We start from the raw sequence: 7,427 nt of genomic DNA on the forward strand, positions 1-7,427 counted from the left end.
GAATGGAGGAAAAATCAGTGATTTGGAATGCGGTATGATTGTTGGTGCCAGATGGGCTGGTTTGAGTATTACTGTAACTGCTGATCTCCTGGGATTTTCTGCAGGACCATCTATAGAGTTTACTCAAAATTGTACAAAAAAATAAAAAAACATCTGGTGAGTGGCAATCCTGTGTTGATGAGAGAGGTCAGAAAAGAATGGTCAAACTGGTTCAAGCTCATAGAAAAGTTACAGTATCTCAGATAACGGCTCAATACAACTGTGGTGAGCAGAAAAAAAACTCAGAATGCACAGCATGTCAAACCTTAAGGCAGATTGACTACAACAGCAGGAGGCCACATTGGGTTTCACTCCTGTCAGTCAAGAACAGAAAGCTAAGTCTGCAATGGGCATAGTCTCACCAAAACTGGACAGGTGAAGAATGGAAAAGCATTATAACGATTCAATATTTCTCTGACGCATTAACTTATCAGCAAAGAACACAATGGGAGGACTGAAAATCAAAAGTACACCCTATTAGAAGGATTTAGGAGTCGTAGTGGACTCGTCACTATCAACTGCCACACAGTGTTCAGAAGCCTTTAAGAAGTTTAACAGAATGTTAGGTTATATAGCGCCCTAATGTGTGGAGTACAAATCCAAGGAGGTTCTGCTCAAGCTTTATAACACACTGGTGAGGCCTCGTCTGGATTATTGTGGCCAGTTTTGGTCTCCAGGCTACAAAAATGATATAGCAGTGCTAGAAAAGTCCAGAGAAGAGCAAGAAGGCTGATTCCAGGGCTACAGGAGATGAATTATGAAGAAAGATTTAAAGAGCCGAGACTTTTCAGTTTAATTTAAAATGAGGTTAAGAGGAGACATGATTGAAGTGTTTAAAATTATGAAGGGAATGAGTCCAGTGAGTGAAGACTGTTACTTCAAAATGAGTTCATCAAGAATACAGGGACACAGTTTGAAACTTGTTAACGATAAATTTCACACAAACATGTTTACACCATAGAGAACCATAAATACATGGAATAAGTTACCAGGTATTATGGTAGACAGTAGGACTTTAGGGACCTTCAAAGCTAGACTTGGTGCTATTTTCGAAGAATTAAGTGGATAGGACTGACAGGCTCTGTCAGGCTGAATGGCCTGTTCTCGTCCAGATTGTTCTAATGTTCTTAAAGAAAAATCTCCTAACCTCCTCCTTTCCAAAGTAGCCAATAATTTTATCTTGAAACTTCGGAAAACGTTGCTTTTAAAATGTTGTTTAAATAATTTGAATTACAGTCACAGATCCTCCACAATCAACACCTAACAACAGCACATCAATCAATGGCATTTTTACATCTATTGAAGTAGATTCTGCTGTCTTTTAAGGCTACCGAGCCAACAAAAGACTTTTATTCACCACATTTTCAACTGCTTGACATTGTATACTACTGTTAAAATGCATATACTGTAGATATTGTGATCTTCTAATGCATGTAATTGTATTTTATGAATGCTGTTAGTTTTGAATATCATTTTCCCACTCACTATGTAAAGAGCTTTGATTATTAAGAAAAGTGCTATATAAATGTAAAAAATAGTAATAATAATAATAATAATTTATTTATTTTTTTTTTTTTTGTCTTGTGTACAATTTAAGGCTGAGACTGCAGTGACCTATAAATGAACTCTCTGGACACAAAGTAGAGCTGTGAAACTATGTGAGGAGCAAAGATGAGAGTGGCACAGTACTGAGAATAGCAGAATGTTGTCTGTTTTTGGTTTAATCTTATGCATGTTGTATATTTTATTTTTTGTGCTATCAACCATAAAGCCTATGACTTCTATGCTAGGAGGGAGTATCGTTTTTTCCCCAAAGTTACTTGATATTCAACACATAGCACCCTTGACAAGTGTTTTCTAGATATATTCATGATCAAAACTTTTAGGCAGAGTTGCCTATCACTAGAGCAGTTAGCCAATTATCGTGTGTATCATAATGATGTATAGAATTGTACGTGTGCATTTTGGAATAAAGAGTGGACCATCCAAGAGAGGCAACAGAGATATCAAAGAGCCTCCATCCACCAGGACATCAAAGATGCCATCCATGCTTCAGCCCGACTGCTGACACAGAGATTAATCTTTATCTTTATGGAAAGTGTTATTTAAATGTTCTCCTTTTAAGGGTGCATTTGGGCTTTAAATCATCACTCTACTATTATTCACTATTTTTATAATTTATTTAATTTAGTTAATTCACTACTATTCCAATTTAATTAATACTGAATTCTTATTTTTTGCATATCTTGAGAGACAGAAGAAATTAAATAAATGTGCCTGTTGTGGGGAGATTTCCACTTTTTTTCTTATTTCTCTAAGTGTTCTGAGTGTAAAAGACAGTAAAGGGTGCACAAGTTCCTGCTGCACTGCTCGTGGCTGGTCTAGGTCTGGTCCTCATCTTGTGCATAAAACTTCAGAATTGTAGGAGTGCAACAGTACAAAGGGCAATGGAACAGTTAATATAAGCATTTCAAAGAGAAAAACAAGTGCATGAAATGAGTGTGAGGTGTTGCAAAAGCAAGCTGAGGTGTTATCTTGAAACCACAGGCTACACGCAGATACCGGCAGTTTAAATTAGACAAGAGTTCTATAAGCCAGGAGCAATCCTCCACTTAATGTTAATGTAAAGTATACATAGTCTTCAAAGGGTCATGGATTAATGAAACAATCGGACATGTGCTAGGAGTAGAGGCCATATTATCTCTGCATTGTAAATGAAGTGCTGACTGTTACACACAATTAACTCATTTAATTCACAATATATCAATCTTGTTAAACTGGAGAATGAGCAGAGCTACTTTTTATGTAAAAACATTGAAATTTTCAGTTAAGAAAAGGGAAAACCCTCTCACATTGGTATTTTAAATTCAATATATTGTATATTTATTTAATTGTATGTATTGCACAGTGACATTTTTAGATGTATGATATCTTCTGATATGTGTAGGGCCACCACATTAGTCATGTGTATGTCCTGTTTGATAGGTGCTTGATATTACCAGTCTCCTTATACTCCACAGCATGTCACAAATAAATAGAAATGTTATTGAAACATTAAACAAAAATAAAAAAATATATAATATATATATATATACATATACATATATATATATATATATATATATATATATATATATATATATATATATATATATATATATATATATATATATACTGTATACACTCACCTAATGGATTATTAGGAACACCATACTAATACGGTGTTTGACCCCTTTCGCCTTCAGAACTGCCTTAATTCTATGTGGCATTGATTCAACAAGGTGCTGAAAGCATTCTTTAGAAATGTTGGCCCATATTGATAGGATAGCATCTTGCAGTTGATGGAGATTTGTGGGATGCACATCCAGGGCACGAAGCTCCCGTTCCACCACATCCCAAAGATGCTGTATTGGGTTGAGATCTGGTGACTGTGGGGGCCATTTTAGTACAGTGAACTCATTGTCATGTTCAAGAAACCAATTTGAAATGATTCGAGCTTTGTGACATGGTGCATTATCCTGCTGGAAGTAGCCATCAGAGGATGGGTACATGGTGGTCATGAAGGGATGGACATGGTCAGAAACAATGCTCAGGTAGCCTGTGGCATTTAAACGATGCCCAGTTGGCACTAAGGGGCCTAAAGTGTGCCAAGAAAACATCCCCCACACCATTACACCACCACCACCAGCCTGCACAGTGGTAACAAGGCATGATGGATCCATGTTCTCATTCTGTTTACGCCAAATTCTGACTCTACTGTTTGAATGTCTCAACAGAAATCGAGACTCATCAGACCAGGCAACATTTTTCCAGTCTTCAACTGTCCAATTTTGGTGAGCTCGTGCAAATTGTAGCCTCGATTTCCTATTTGTAGTGGAGATGAGTGGTACCCGGTGGGGTCTTCTGCTGTTGTAGCCCATCCGCCTCAAGGTTGTGCATGTTGTGGCTTCACAAATGCTTTGCTGCATACCTCAGTTGTAATGAGTGGTTATTTCAGTCAAAGTTGCTCCTCTATCAGCTTGAATCAGTCGGCCCATTCTCCTCTGACCTCTAGCATCAACAAGGCATTTTCGCCCACAGGACTGCCGGATACTGGCTGTTTTTCCCTTTTCACACCATTCTTTGTAAACCCTAGAAATGGTTGTGCATGAAAATCCCAGTAACTGAGCAGATTGTGAAATACTCAGACCGGCCCGTCTGGCACCAACAACCATGCCACGCTCAAAATTGCTTAAATCACCTTTCTTTCCCATTCTGACATTCAGTTTGGAGTTCAGGAGATTGTCTTGACCAGGACCACACCCCTAAATGCATTGAAGCACCTGCTATGTGATTGGTTGATTAGATAATTGCATTAATGAGAAATTGAACAGGTGTTCCTAATAATCCTTTAGGTGAGTGTATATATATATATATACTAGCAAAATACCAAGGCCGCAGGAGTAGTAGTGTGTTAAAGAAGCAATGAAAAGAAAAGGAAACATTTTGAAAATAACGTAACTTGATTTTCAATGTAATTGTTTTGTCACTGTTGTGAGTGATGAGTGTTGTTGTATATATATATATATATATATATATATATTTACACACACACACATAAACATATATATATATATACATATCTATACATATACACATATATACATACATATATATCTACATATATACACACACATATATACACACATATACATACATACACACACATATATACACACAAATACATATATATATATACATACATACACACACACATATATAAACATATATATACATATACATACATATCTACATATATACACACACAGCTATTTCAGTATCAGTGCAATACGCTGTTTGTTAAAACGGTTGACTCCGCCTTACGTGCAATAACAAATCAAATCATTCAGTTGTCTTTGCTCATATGTCATTTTAGAGCTGGACGCCTGGCATCTTTTTGGCCACAAGTTCGTTTCTGTTTGGTGTGAGGTTCTGTGTTGTGGAGATTCTCAGGATGGATTGCAGGTGCTCATCAGTGAGGCGACTCCTGTGTGCTGTTTTGTTAGTCTTTATCACTGAGAAGAGCTTCTCACACAGATATGTGCTACCAAACATGCACAAGGTTCGAGCCGCATGTAGACGGACTTTTTTTGTTCTTCAAAGTCACCAAAGCGCCGTGCAAACTCAGTGCACAATAACTCTAGCTTCGCAATAACATGCAGCATCATAAGGTAGACTTGATTAACGCGTAAGTGTTGGCAAGGCAGCTGAAGCGCTGCATTATGGGATCTGTAGTTTATTGGGTTACCAGCGCTTCATATACCCGGGCTTTAATAACAATAATACAGTATATAAAATGATCTTGCGGGCCGGATATAATTACACGCCGGGCCGGATGTGGCCCGCGGCCCTTGAGTTTGACACATATGGACTAAATAGAACTTGAAAAGATATATTTTTCAAATGTGATCGCGCAATTCAGATAGAGTTGACGCAAGACTACAGCCTGCATGCCTCAATGAGTCATCCTCCCTCGCTCTTACTTTTTACCGCTCATCTAATGAATACACTGAGTATGGCTTTACCAAAACAATCATTGATGGCGAATAAAGTATCCATTATTCGAGTATGTAGAGCGGGATATATATATATATATACATATATATATACCCGCGATCGCAGGAGAAGTAGTGTGTTAAAAAGGTAGAAAAGAAAAGGGAACATTTTAAAAATAACGTAACATGACTGTCAATATACAGTATTTGTTTTGTGAGTGTTACTGAGTGTTGCTGTCATCAAGGATTTGATTATCATTATTTCTTTCAATCAGGTTCGTATTTGTAGGATGTGTTGTGTTCAAGTTACATTCCGTGTTTGTCAATCGTTGTAAAGATGACAGGTTTCATTCATCGATTCGTTTCTTACTGCATCAATAAACAGCTCGTCTTCTTCTTTATCTGAGACCTGACACACTGCATGCACGGGTTTTTTACACTGTCTTCCTTTAGCGGACATTGACTTTTTCCACCGTGTGCTTTGTTTCCACAGTAGCTGCATTTATGAATATGCTTATCAGACGCTTCATATTTTTTGCTGCCTTTTCAATTGTGTAATTCGGTTTTGTTCAGCTTTGGAACTGTTGCTTTTTATCTGTGCACTGCGTCAGTTCACGTGAGCCACTCGGTGTACTTGCATCGAAGGTTCCCAGCTGTGCTGGTGCCATCTCGCTATGTCCATGGCTGTATTTAATGTTACCTTAGTCCTGGCACTTAAAACTTTCTCTCGCAGTTTCGCTGAGTTTGTGTCAAACACCACCCTGACCATCTCATCTTCCTCTCCATAAGCACAGTCCTTCACCCGTGAATATTTACCCGTGGCAGTTTGCTATTGGATTGCCGCTGACGGACGGCCTTATATGGGCAGGCACTAAATTACAAACGCCAGCGGCAGCCTGTCTATGAACTTAATTTAAAGTGTAGGTTTACATCGTGCTTTGTTTCAAGTAGCAGAACTCATGAATATGGTTGTATATGTCACTCGCTCGCTTCTTATTGTTTCGCTGCCTTCTCAATTATATAATGCATGTTTTCTTGAGCGCTTTTTTGAGGTCTTCCTGGTTTTCTATGTACTGCGTGATTACGTGGGAGGCGTGATGATGTCACACGAAACTCCGCCCCCACGGTAACCAAGAACCCAGTGGTCACTCTAACAGAACTTCAGAAGCCCACTGCTGAGAACGGAGAACCTCTTTGAAAGACAATCATCTCAATAGCATTCCATCAATCAGGTGTTTATATTAGAATGGCTAATTCCCACATGGAGTTTGCCAAACAGCATTTAAAGGACTCAGAGAACATGAGAAAAATGATTCTCTAGTCTGATGAGACAAAATTAAATTCTTTGGATAAAACCCCAAGCACTATGTCTGATTAAGACTGGTACTGCTCATCACCTGTCTAATAACATCCCTATTGTGAGGTATGTTGTTGGGGGAGAGCGAGGGTTTTTCGGTATGGACTACACCTATCTGTCCTAAGTTTGTATGTTTTCCCTGTGTCTGCAAGTGTTTGTTTTTTTCCGGCGGAGACACAGGTTAGGCTATTTTGTAACATTTTTTGTTCCCGTGTGTGTAACATGGATAAGTACGCGTAAATGCGTCCGCTGCTGGACTGTTGCCCAGTGCACACCTGCTTCCTGCCTTGTCCCCGATTCTGCCGGACAGGCCCCGGGCCGCGCCGAGACACAGTTAGATTAAGAGATGGAAAGGTTGGGAGCATGCGCAGATTTTACAGCCCGTTGCCGCACCTATCTCACGACGAACCACCCGGATTGGAATCCGAGTGCAGCCGGGAAACGAGTGACACCTCAGCACCACACTGGGCTGGAGTGCCAATCCTCCCACCAACACC

The sequence above is a fragment of the Polypterus senegalus genome, chromosome 3, assembly GCF_016835505.1.
Source record: "Polypterus senegalus isolate Bchr_013 chromosome 3, ASM1683550v1, whole genome shotgun sequence".
Lineage (NCBI taxonomy): Eukaryota > Metazoa > Chordata > Cladistia > Polypteriformes > Polypteridae > Polypterus > Polypterus senegalus.